The following is a 13,613-nucleotide window of genomic DNA, read 5'->3' on the forward strand; positions in this document are numbered from 1 at the left end:
CACTAGCACTGGTTTGCAGTAATGTAGCATCATTACTGATAGCGCTGTGCCACCATCGGATACTACCCCAAAGGCGGCAAATCTGAAACACAAACACACAATCAGTGTGTGTGGGGCGGAAGGGGTGTCAACTCTCTTTGTGTGAATGCTATTTCTAATATAAATTCCAGATTATTATTTCTTTGTTGTTGTTATTCGCTCAGTCACTTCCGACTCTTCGTGACTTCATGGACCAGCCCATGCCAGAGCTTCCTGTCGGCCGTCGCCACCCCCAGCTCCCCCAGGGTCGAGTCCATCACCTCCGGAATATCATCCATCTTTCTTCTCCTTGGTCGGCCCCTCTTCCTTTGGCCTTCCACTTTCCCTAGCATCAGCATCTTCTCCAGGGTATCCTGTCTTCTCATGATGTGGCCAAAGTACTTCAGTTTCATTATTTCTTTATTGACATTTTAAAAAGTATATCTATAAACCCCTTGTTTTGCAAGAAGACAAAAGTGCGGCATTTTCAGTTTTAAATATATTCTATGATATGGACACGTTTTGAGGATCACATACCTTCGACCCTATATAGGTGGGCTGAACTGTCATTACTATATTTTTAGTTATACTTACAAAGGGACACAGTTAGTACTGAATTCTCAATCCTATCTGTAAATTTAAAAAATCCAAGTGCCTGTGATATTTTGTTTGCTTTAATGCTTTGTTTGTGTTTTGTTGTAATGAACATTTTAATTAATGCACACTTTCTGGCTGATAGTTTATAGCTCCTCTTGGTAAGGGTTTTCTGGACAGCTAAAAACAATTTTGGCCTATATTTCAATTGCTGTGCCATGGTGTTCCTATTGTTAGGAAGGAATACGCTACACCTTCCAGGATAGATGGTTCATTAGCACATTCATATGCAAAATGGACAGCTTCCATTTTTAAAGAACTTAATTAACATGTAAATGAGAGGAGCTCACTTGCTCACAGAATAGCTTAACTGTATAATGTACTTGTAAGGAACAGAAGAGTCATATAACAGAAATAGGCATATAAAAAGGTACCAAAATGATTCAAAATGGATTGGAACAGTGAAGGCATTGACTACAATAAATACATATTTTTATTCGTGAACAACAAGTCCTTTATTTTTGAATACATACTTTCATTTTTTTTTTAAAGTACGGCTTTAAGGGATTCACATTATTCTAGACCAATTCCCCCCTTCCTGGATCACTGCCTTGTTGTGGCGAAGGGGCTTGTAACTCAGAGAAGCCATAAGCTATACCGTGCAGGGCCACCCAAGATGGACAGGTCATGGCGGAGAGTTCTCACAAAATGTGGTCCACTGGAGAAGGAAAAGGCAACCCACTCCAGTATTCTTGCCAAGATAACCCCATGGAATGTATCACAACACTAAAAGATATGACGCCAGAAGCCCCTCAGGTCGGAAGGAGTCCAATATACTACTGGGGAACTAGGGATGTCAGAGAATTTCACCACGAATCTCAGGGAGGCTGAATGCCAGCGCATTCGGCCCCCTGAAATTGGTTGCGAAATAGTCTGCCCCCCCCCCCGGGATGGGACTTACCTTGGGCGAATCCTCCTGACGGCAGCGGCTCCGGCAGCGGTTCAGCTGCGGTGGCTGTGGTGGCTGGTCTTCCAACCGGCTGCCGCCGCTGCCATTTCCAGTAAAAAACAACAACAACAACAAAACGTGATAGGCTACGTAAAGATTTACGTAGCCTATCACGGCTAGATTTTAAAAAAATACCGTGATAGGCTACATATATCTTTACATAGCCTATCACAGCTGAATAAAAAAAAAAGAAAAAAAAGTGTGTACGCAAATGGCGGTGCCCATGGGCGCCGCCATTTGCGTTCCTTATTTTGGCACGTGTAGTCTACGTAAAAATTTACGTAGACTACGGCGAAAATAAGGGGAATGCAAATAGCGTAGCATCTACGTAAATGTTTACGTAGCCTATCACGGCTGACTGCAGGGACGCAAACGGCGGCGGCTACGGCCGCCGCCATTCGTGGCCCGGCCGACCAGGATTCGAGGGGGGAGGGACGGAGTGCCTCCCCCCCCAGCCAAAATTTCAGGGGGGAGGGACAGAGAACCTCCCTCCCAGCCAGAATTTCTGGGGGAGGGACGGAGCACCTCCCCCCCCACGAATCAAATTTCATTAAAGGTAAGTGACTTTCGTACATCCCTAGGAAGAGCAGAGGGTATTTCCAAGTGGTGCCAGAAAGAGTGAAGCGGCTGGGCGAAAGCCGAAAGGACACTCAGCTGTGGATGTGTCTGGTGGTGAAAAGAAAGTCCGATGATGTAAAGAACAATATTGTTTAGGAACCTGGAATGTAAGATCAATGAATCAAGGTAAGCTGGAGGTGGTCAAACATGAGATGGCAAGACTGAACATCGACAGCTTGGGAATCAGTGAACTAAAATGGACAAGCATGGGTGAATTTAATTCAGGTGATCATTATATCTACTACTGTGGGCAAGAATCCCTTAGAAGAAATGGAGTAGCACTCATAGTCAACAAAAGGGCGGGAAAAGCAGAACTGGGGTACAATCTCAAAAATGACAGAATGATCTCAGTACGAATCCAAGGCAAACCATTCAACATCACAGTAATTCAAGTCTATGCCCCAACCACTGATGCCAAAGAAGCTGAGGTTGATCGGTTCTATGAAGACCTACAACACCTTCTAGAACTAACACCAAAAAAAAGATGTCCTCTTCATCATAGGGGATTGGAATGCTAAAGTAGGAAGTCAAGAAATACCTGGGATAACAGGCAAGCATGGCCTTGGTGTACAAAATGAAGCAGGACAAAGGCGAATAGAGTTTTGCCAAGAGAACACGCTGATCATAGCGAACACTCTTTTCCTACAGCACAAGAGGCGACTCTACATATGGACATCACCAGATGGTCAATATCAAAATCAGATTGATTATGTCTTTTGCAGCCAAAGATGGAGAAGCTCTATACAGTCAGTACAAACAAGACCTGGAGCTGACTGTGGCTCAGATTATGAGCCACATAATTATGTGGCTCATAATCTGGAGCTGACTGTGGCTCAGATTATGAGCTTCTTGTTGCAAAATTTCAGCTTAAATTGAAGAACGTAGGGAAAACCACTAAACCATTCAGGTATGACCTCAATCATATCCCTTATATTCCTCACCTCAGTGGAGGTGAGGAATAGATTTCAGGGATTAGACCTGATAGACAGAGTGCCTGAGGAACTATGGACAGAGGTCTGTAACATTGTTTAGGAGGCAGCAGCAACTCAATCCATCCCAAAGAAAAAGAAATTCAAGAAAGCAAAGTGGCTGTCTGATGAGGCTTTATGAGTACCTGAGGAAAGAAAGGAAGTGAAAAGCAAGGGAGAAAGGGGAACATATATCCAACTGAATGCAGTGTTCCAGAGAATAGCAAGGAGAGACAAGAAGGCCGTCTTAAATGAACAATGCAAAGAAATCGAGGAAAACAACAGAATGGGAAAGACTAGAGATCTCTTCAAGAAAATCGGAGATCTCAAGAGAATGTTTTGGGCATGATAAAGGACAAAGAAGGCAGGGACCTAACAGAAGCAGATGAGATTAAGAAGAGGTGGAAAGAATACACAGAAGAACTATACAGGAAAGATCTTAATGCCCCTGGTAGCAATGATAGTGCGGTCACTGAACTTGAGCTGGACATCCTCGAGAGTGAAGTCAAGTGGGCCTTAGGAAGCATTAGTAACAACAAAGCTAGCAGAGATGACAGTATTCCAGCTGAGCTATTTAAAATCCTAAAAGATGATGCTGTTAAAGTGCTGCACTCAATATGCCAACAAATTTGGAACACTCAACAGTGGCCACAAGACTGGAAAAGGTCAGTTTACATTCCAATTCCAAAGAAGGGCAATGCCAAAGAGTGTTCAAAGTACCGTACAATTGCGCTCATTTCACATGCCAGCAAGGTTATGCTCAAAATCCTACAAGCTAGGCTTCAGCAGTATGCGAACCAAGAACTACCGGAAGTACAAGCTGGGTTTCGAAGAGGCAGAGCAACTAGAGATCAAATCGCCAACATTCACTGGATCATGGAGAAAGCAAGAGAATTCCAGAAAAACGTCTATTTCTGCTTCATTGACTATGCTAAAGCCTTTGATTGTGTGGATCACAACGAACTGTGGCAAATTCTTAAAGTGATGGGAGTACCAGACCACCTTACCTGTCTCCTGAGAAACCTGTACGAGGGTCAAGAAGCAACAGTAAGAACCAGACATGGAACAACTGATTGGTTCAAAATTGGGAAAGGAGTATGACAAGGCTGCATATTGTCGCCCTGTGTATTTAACTTATATGCAGAGTACACCATGAGAAATGATGATGAATGAATCACAGGTTGGAATTAAGATTGCCAGGAGAATTATCAACAACCTCAGATACGCAGATGATACCACCCTAATGGCAGAAAGCGAAGAGGATCTAAAGAGCCTCTTGTTGAGGGTGAAAGAGGAGAGTGCAAAAGCTGGTTTGAAACTCAACATTAAAAAAACTAAGATCATGGCATCTGGCCCCATCACTTCCTGGCAAGAAGGGGAAGAAATGGGAGCAGTGACAGATTTTATTTTCTTGGGCTCCAAGATCACCGCAGATGGTGACTGTAGCCATGAAATTAAAAGACGCTTGCTCCTTGGGAGGAAAGCTATGGCAAACCTAGACAGCATAGTCAGAAGCAGAGACATCACCTTGCCGACAAAGTCCGTCTAATCAAAGCTATGGTTTTCCCAGTAGTAATGTATGGCTGTGAGAGCTGGACTATAAGGAAGGCTGACCACTGAAGAATTGATGCTTTCGAACTGTGGTGCTGGAGAAGACACTTAACAAGTCCCCTGGACTGCAAAGAGGTCAAATCAGTCAGTCCTAAAGGAAATAAGCCCTGAGTGCTCATTGGAAGGACAGATACTGAAGCTGAAGCTCCAATATTTTGGCCACCTAATGTGAAGAGAAAACTCTCTGGAAAAGACCCTGATGCTGGGAAAGACTGAAGGCAAAAGGAGAAGGGGACAGCAGAGGATGAGATGGCTAGATAGCATCACGGATGCAATGAATATGAACTTGAGCACGCTCCTGGAGTGTGCGCAGGACAGGAAGGCCTGGTGTGCTATGGTCCATGGGGTCACGAAGAGTCGGACATGACTGAACGACTGAACAACAACAAAGACCAATTCCAGCTCTGTCCTGAAATTATACAAAGATAACATACCACATGGTAAAGGCAAACGATAACGTGCTACAGGAAAGCACCAAAGAAATATTTTTATAGCCAGGCACGGATTTAGCATATATTGGAAACATTTAAGCAGCATCCACTGATGTATAAAATAGCTGGAGAGGTATGTGGAATCAAGAGCCAATATAAATTAGGACATAATTCCTAACTGATTTAGACTGCAATCTTCACTTACCTGGGAGTAAGTCTCACTGAGCTCAATGGGGCTTACATCTAAGTACACATACATAGGATTTCATTGCACAGTATTTATGCAGTGCCTGCAGAGACCTTGCCTATTATCTGCCCTCTTACATAAAATTCCCTTGGTCTCTGTGCACTTGCACAGGGACTAGCCCTAACACCGTGAACACATTCAACTTACTTAACATTTTTATGTTAAGGGTCTCAAAAGGATCCAACAATACAAGTTCACCAAGCCTGAGGAGAACCTGAACCAAGACCTCTAGCATTAGCAAACACTTTGAAAGCCATCTCCATGGAGAGTGATCCAGTGCTTAATGCATTCTTCCTTTTTCTGTCCCACCCAGTTCAGTAGGTAATAGGTCTCCATCTATGGCACAATAGCTAAGTCTAAGCCAAGTTTTGGATGGGCTATTGGAGAAGGTTTCATGATTGCAGAGATAGTTGCTTCCTGTGGCTTGTGAACTGGGGTGAATTTGCTCCACCCAGTGTAGGATGGAACACGAGGCCAGTAAGAAGCCATCAGCAACAGTGCTGAGGCCAGTCAGAGGGAGGATTGTGGTATGTATATATCTCATGATGAGCCAGACCCCTGCCTCCACTTCCCACTCAGAGCCAGTTCTACCATGCAGCAAGGTAAGATGATAGATGAGGGAGGAAAGAGGAAGGCAGGAATTGGTGTCTGAATGGTGTTGCAAAGTCTTTTTAAACTGCTGTCCCTAGCACAGGGGGTGGGGAGCATTTAGACTCTGCTTCAGGCAGCAAAATGTCTTGGGCTGGCACTGCTCCCACTTCCCCCACCACTATGATTTAATTCCAATTATTTATTTGTGCATGCCTAATTTAGTACCCAGCTTTAATATGAACTTAGTCCTGTGGTTGCTCAGTATACAGAAATGTTTACAATGCCACTATTGCTAAAATCAATACCAGTGAAACTTAACTACTGAACATATATAGCTTAATTAAAGATATCATTTACTGCACCACATTTCAGTTGTTCAGTCTATTTGTGGTATTTCTATAATTAAGAGAGGAAACACTGTAAATTCCAATGCATAGTCACAGAACACAGCATGAGAAAGGTTGGTTTTATAATGATGCCAATGGTACACAGCGACCTATTCACTTGAATGTATAAATAACTTGGCATATTTCTTCTTTCCCACTTTAGAAACAGAAATGGGGTTGTAAAATGAGCTCCTCTTAAAATCATAGCATTATTGGAAAAGACTCAGCTAAATCTTGGTTTCCTGTTATTACAGGGGTTTTTTAATTCCACATCTCCAAAGAACTTAACAGATTTATATCAGACATTATCTTATACAAGAAAAAGTGAATTTAGTACATCAAGGTTCAGACCAATCTGATTAGAAACAGCCAACCTACAAAATGGGTTTCTCTCTATCCGAAATGGCAACTGAACCTTAACTATAGAAGCACAGCTATTAAAAGCAGGAGCTACAGGGCACTTGCAGAACCAGAGGTAAAGAACTGTCAAAGATCTGATCTATGTGATTGCAGAGGTGCTTTACATGACAAGAGAAAGACATTTGACATTTGAGACATGCTACATAATCTCTGTGTTTCACTAAGTATAATGCTTTGTGAGTTTTTTTACAAAGGGAAAAAAACGGAATTCACAGGCAGTACAAGTTTTGCTAGAAGAGCATTATGGATTTTTTAAATACCTTGCTATCAGTAGACTTACTTTGGGATCTTAGGAACATATGACATTTTCACATTTAGGATAAATGGATTGCCTGTGATGTTTATCTTCTGCCACTGAAAGTGAAAGTAGCATCCTTTTACTTATCTAAATAAATCTGATTGTAAATGGTTTTCTGGCTGGGTGAGGAGTAGCAGGCATGGCATGGTGCGATTACTAAGCACAGATTGTCTCCAACAAATGTCATCATTCATCTTGGTATATAGACTGGTTCACACTTCTGCCTAGTTAAACTGCAAAGGTCTGCATTTTGTACAGGAGTTTGTATCATATTTATATCAGTGTAGCTGAGGGGACTGCCAGATAACTAGAAATGTTATTTTCTCAGAGGAACACCAGCCCACAAATGTTTTAAAACCTGTCTTCCCATTTCTCTCTGCCTTTTGCTCATCCTCCTACACCCTTCTTGCTGTCTCCTATTTTGTTCCCATTCATCCATTCACCCACATTTATTTCTGCCCCATCCTCATCCACACTCCTGTCATATACTTTTCAAAATCCATGGTGCTAGCACAGATATCTCTTCCGGCTTTCAGTCAATGGGCTCTTTAAAGACAGTGAGGAATAGCTCCAACAGTAATGACTGGGCCAGCTCCAGATTCAAGGAAGCCCTGGGCAAAGTCTCATCTGGTGGGCCCCCTACACGATGTCATATGGGTGGCACATGGTCCATCTGTATAATAATGACTCTTGGTTTTATTGTATTAATTGTTTTGATTTTATAATACAACATATCCCTCAATCAGCCTTTTCACATTAAAAAAAGAGAGGATCATCATGGTGAATAAGTATAGTTTGGGGAGTTTCTGTCCACACACCCTTACATGAGGTTGGACTTGATGGTTGTATGGCCCCTTCCAACCCTACTATTCAATGATTCTATGACATTTTCAGTGATGGGAAAATAATAGAACTGTTGAAATATTTTAAGATCAGTCGATTAATCATGCATTTTAATGATGAAACAAGCCTTGTTGTGCAGAGTTCATTGATGCGGGAATGTGTTCAGGTTTACCAATAGTGCTACATGGAGGGGAAAGCTGCATCCTATGTAATTCTAGGAGCTATCATCTTTAAAAATGCAACAAACTGCTGCAAGTACAGTCTATACTTGATTACTCCACAGTGAGCCCTACCCCGCTCAGTACAAGTAGATAAGATTTAAAAAAGGTCTATTGCCAGCACACTCTTTTATTCCCCCACCCCCCAGTGCTGCTTCTTAGATGGGAATCTTAGCCATTATATTGGCATTCCAACTATAGATGACTCTGTGTCCAAACAGAGGCAGTCAGCTGCACTGCTGTTCTAGACTGTTCTTGGCAATAAAGTTGCTGTCTATTAGGCATTCATTGTGGCCTGGCTTCTTCTCTGAAATAGCCTGCCAGGCTTTAGGATTTTGGAGGTCCTTAGACAAGATCCATTCAGTGCCCCACCACCTCTGATTGGGCCTGCCATTGTCACTGCTGCCCCTTTGATTGCCCTCTTCCTTTGGACCCAGTCATCATGAATACTGTATCTCCTCACTCTTGCCACTGCTTGCATGATCAAAGGTGAACAGGCAGCAGTGTCAAGGAGGAGGATCAATAGGCAAGGAGTCTCTGGAAATTAGCACCCTACTGAGAGTGTGGGCCTGGGTAGGTGCCCAACAATACTGACTTCTGCCACTGGCCTTCCCTGCCACTTCCACCCACAAGCAACTTATCAATGCTTAACCTGAGTCAGAAACTTCAGCATCTGAAAGAGCCATTGCGCATGTTTCTTTGGACATTGGAAAGATGGTCAATGTGGGAAAGAGAGCGCGGAATCTGGGGGAAGAGATGCAGATATCCTCTATGACCATAAGGACTGAATGTGAGAGCTCTCTTTTCCAGCATTCTGAGTTGCATGGAGAGCTTCCACAGAAACAGGAAGCTCTCCTCTCCCTCTTCACATGTGTTAGCTATGGCCACTTGAGGAAGGCCTGAGTACAGCTCACCAATGTGTGCATTGATTGAGCCAGAGTTCAAAAAGGAATCTACATGCAGTCATGCAATGTCACCAAGATTCCCTTCTTCGCAGTAATGTAATGGATACGCAGGTGTGCTCGGGTTCTTCAATAACCAGTAAGGAAGAAAAAGATACAAAATGAGAACTGTGACAACCTTCAGACGTCATGCCAATTTTGACATTAATTTGAGAAATTCACCAAATTTACCAGAAGCATGTGGAACAGAACATGGGGCAGAGTCAACCCACAGAACAGTAACATAATGAAAAAGGACATAACTACTCCCCCCCCAGTTTTTCTGGGTACAGCATCTTTGATATGATTGCTCACTTGTGACTTCTGAAATGCATACAATACACTCTAATTATTTTCCCCATACAGTACATGAGACGGCTGGAAGAACATAAGGAGAGTCATGCTGGATCATTCAGAATAAAGGCCCATCTAGTCCAGCATTTGGTGCCCACAGTGGTTAGCCAGATGTCTATGGGAAGATTATAGCTTGACATGAGTGTATTCATGCCCTCCTACTTGTGTTCCCCAGCAACAGCCATACTAATCCAAGACAGTTGCATTCTGTAACGTATTTTGCATGGAAGATTGTGCTTGTGTGGGAATTTCTCAAAGGTAAGGTGAAACAACAACCAGATTCACAATGATGTGTTCCTGGACTGGTGATAGGTAGTTTGCATTTAGCTTTCACAAGTAATTTGTGCAGGTTTGGAACCTGGCAGAAAGCAATGAAAGGAAGATTGTTGACGTCATTCTGAATTGGCTCAACCAATTGCAAGGTGTTAGGAAATGGTGAATGATAGACTCACATAAAAGGGATACACTATCCCTCATTAGTAGCTATATTATATATAGGCAAGACAGATAGACTAACAATAGAGTAATTTCAAAATACTTTTAGTGCTAAAGGTTTTGGCTTCTGCATTCATCAGTAGCTGTGATGTTAAGTGGATACCAAGAGTGGCAGTTCATGATGCTGGGAGATGAAATCCGTGGGGTAACGAAGCCCCCCCAACCCCCCATCCTGTGAAATGGGCCCAGAATGGAGCACCTACCTGCTGCCCTCCGCGCTGACTTGCGAATGGTGGCTGCGTCTGCGGCCGCCATTCACTTCCTCCATGTAGCCATGATAGGCTACGTAAATACTTATGTAGCCTATCACAGCTAACGCAGGGACGCCATTTGCGTCCCTGCGGAAACCGTGATAGGCTACATAAGTATTTACATAGCCTATCATGGCAAAACTAAGGGAACGCAAATGGCGGCGGCTACAGCGGTCGCCGTTCGCGTTCCCTTTTTTTTTGCCTACGTAAATATTTACATAGGCCATTACAGCAAAAAAAAAAAAGGGGGGACGCAAAATACAGGGACGCAAATGGTGGCGGCTATGGCAGCTGCCATTTGTGTCCCTGCAGGCTGCCCAGCGGCTGGATGTCCAGCTGCAGGCGGTCCCGGCTGGCGGCTCCGTGGAATCTCTGTGGAGCGGAGCCGTCTGGAGAGACTTCGGGGGGAGAGACGGAGTGCCTTCCCCCCACCGTTAATGTGACCCTTCAAAAAGGTAAGTGACTTCTGTACATCCCTAGCTGATTTACATTGGTGTGATCCTGGTTTGCAAATATCATGTATAAATGTGGCTTAAACTAGTAATTTACATAATTTGGGTAGTTTTCTGAATGTGATGCATGGTGGAGAATTAATAGTTTCTGTTAAACAAGCACAACGGAATGTGATTTTCTTTCAAAGAGTTAGCCTTTACTTCATAAAGGAGGGTATCCCTATATATTACTGATGCTCGATTGATATTGTAGTCAGTAATGTGACTAGGGTGTCCACATTGCTGGAAATGTTCTTTAAGATAATTACATCTTTTTGAGAAGTTTTCTTCATTATTGCAAATGCTAAGGGCCAAACTATATATGCTGTTCTTCTTTAGATGGTTCAGATGACATGACTTGTAGTTAAGGTACAGGTGGGAATCTGTAGGTTTACAATATATGTTTGTGACAATTTGATGGTTTTTAATTGCTAAGATGACATCCAGGAAGGGCAATTTTGGGTTTTCAATTGTGGCGTTGCTGGTAAACTTTATCATCAGGTGAATAGTATTGATAAACTTAGTAAAATTCTCCAAGCTATCCCTTCCATAGTCCCACTTGACAAAGATGCCATCTATGTAAAGCCACTGGCTTGTAGGTGGCTTTATTCTGCTGATAGTTTCTTTGGGTTGTCCTATAAATAGATTGGCATAGGCTGGGGCCATAACTGTTCAAATTGCTGTAGCCTGGATTTGTAAATAATGAGTATCATTGAACATGAAATTGTTGCAAGTGAGTAATAACTTTACTAAGGAGGTGAAGACTCCAGTACTGGGTTCATTAGAGGTTCTGCTGTTTAAGAAGTATGTTAAGGCTAAGAGGCCCTCTTTGACAGGTGTGTTGATGTATAAAGATATATAAATATATAATAGCTTCAAATTCCTTATTAAGTATATTTTAGAGCAAGGTGTGGGAGTCAAGCATATCAATTATTTGACTTCCTAAATAGATTTGGAACCTGCATTCTGCTCACCACTTCAATAACCCAGTCCTTTCAATAAACTGGCATCATCTGTATTAAATTATCCCAATCACATTTAATGGATAATGATAACAAAGGGTAGAAAAATATGCTTGTTGTTATGAGAAGTCTCAGTGCCCTTTCAGAATTTATCCTTGATGTTGGTAGTTGGATATATTATAGGAAATTGAATTGGCTAGTTGAGAACCTAGGACACATATTGCAATTTAGCAAATTTATTTTTAATATACAGCAGGGGGAATATAGGCTACTGACATGGCTGAAATATTATTTATGAGCATTGATTTTCACCCAAGAAATATAGAATTGTCCAAATGTCAAATCAAAGGAGCTTAATAATAAGATTTTTTTTATATAATATTTCAAATCATTGTATAAAATATTAAATACTTCAGCACTTTTCTGGGGAAATGTGATGAAATGGTCACATTGTTAATCAAAAACAATGATTTCCCAGAAACTACATAATACATACAGAATATAGTCACATAGTTGAAAATGCATCTTTTTCAGGCCCCGAATCATCACATGGCATGTTTTGCCAGCTGCTGGGGCCCCAGATGGAAGAAGAAGCACCGAGCTGGGCAGCTGCAGCATCCGCCATCTTCTTTCTCTGCAGTGCTATATCAGGACCTAAAGCCATTGTGGGAGAATGAAGATGGCTGCCACAATAACTATAGGTCCTGATATAGCACTGCAGAGAAAGAAGATGGCGGATGCTGCAGCCGCCCAGCTCGGTGCTTCTTCTTCCATCTGGGGCCCCAGCAGCTAGCAAAACAAGCCACCCAGCCCAGCACTTTTTCTCTCAGTGCCAGACCCATGAACAATTTTTAATGGGGTGCTTAATCAGTGCCATTACCCATCATCACCTGACCCTACTGCTTGCCCGTGTTACTCCCATCCCTATATTCACCATTCAGCTTGCTGGAGGGAGGGGGCCAGGATGCAGCTCTGTACAATATTGTGCCTGAGAGCAGGACTGGCTCCTGTCCCAGTTCTAGTAAGATGCCTGTGCTGGACCCGTAGTAGCCACTATTGTCACAGATACTGGGACAGCAGCAGTTCCTACTCCCTCCCCCCTCCTTATCCATCTCACAGAGAGGGCAGTGGCAGCAGAGGCTTGTTGTTGTTCAGCCGTTCAGTCGTGTCTGACTCTTCGTGACGCCATGGACCATAGCACACCAGGCCTTCCTGTCCTGCGCTCTCTCCCGGAGTGTGCTCAAGTTCATATTCATTGCATTGGTGATGCTATTTATTTATTACATTTCTATCCCCCCCACACACACACACACACAGAGTAGCCAAAGCTTTTTGGGTAGTTCACAACAATTGAAATCAGGTGTGCAGGTGATTGGCGGCAGAAGAAATGGCAGTTGATTGCCCCTTCCGTAGTGGCTGGCTCCTGCTCCTTCTGCCACTGCTGATCATTTCCACACTGTCCGGAGAGGGTGAACGTCCCCCTACTCTCTGGAGTGAATGGCAAGGCATCTAGGAGAAGTTGTGCAGAAGATGGCAAGTCAAGTGAATGAGGGGTACCTGCTGATTCCAGCCATCCTTATTACCTGCCCAGATTGACAGGATCCAGCAGTAGCAGTGGAAGGAGCAGAAGTCACCACCTCCACCTGCCACCTCTCTGTGTATAGAGGATGGAGAAGAGGAAGAGGAGACAGGGAGGGGAGGGGAGTCACACCAAAGCCCTATTTTGTCATGAGAGGGAAGAATGGAGCTATGCCCACTGGCCATGGCCCCTCTGTCATGTGGTATCTTTGGCAATAACTAGAGCTGTGTGCAAATGGCCTTGCAAAATTTTCTAGCATATTTGTGGGCAGAGAAATGGGGGGGGGTC

The sequence above is a fragment of the Heloderma suspectum genome, chromosome 3 (genome assembly GCF_057233095.1).
Source record: "Heloderma suspectum isolate Gila_16-S chromosome 3, 16-S_ref, whole genome shotgun sequence".
NCBI lineage: Eukaryota > Metazoa > Chordata > Lepidosauria > Squamata > Helodermatidae > Heloderma > Heloderma suspectum.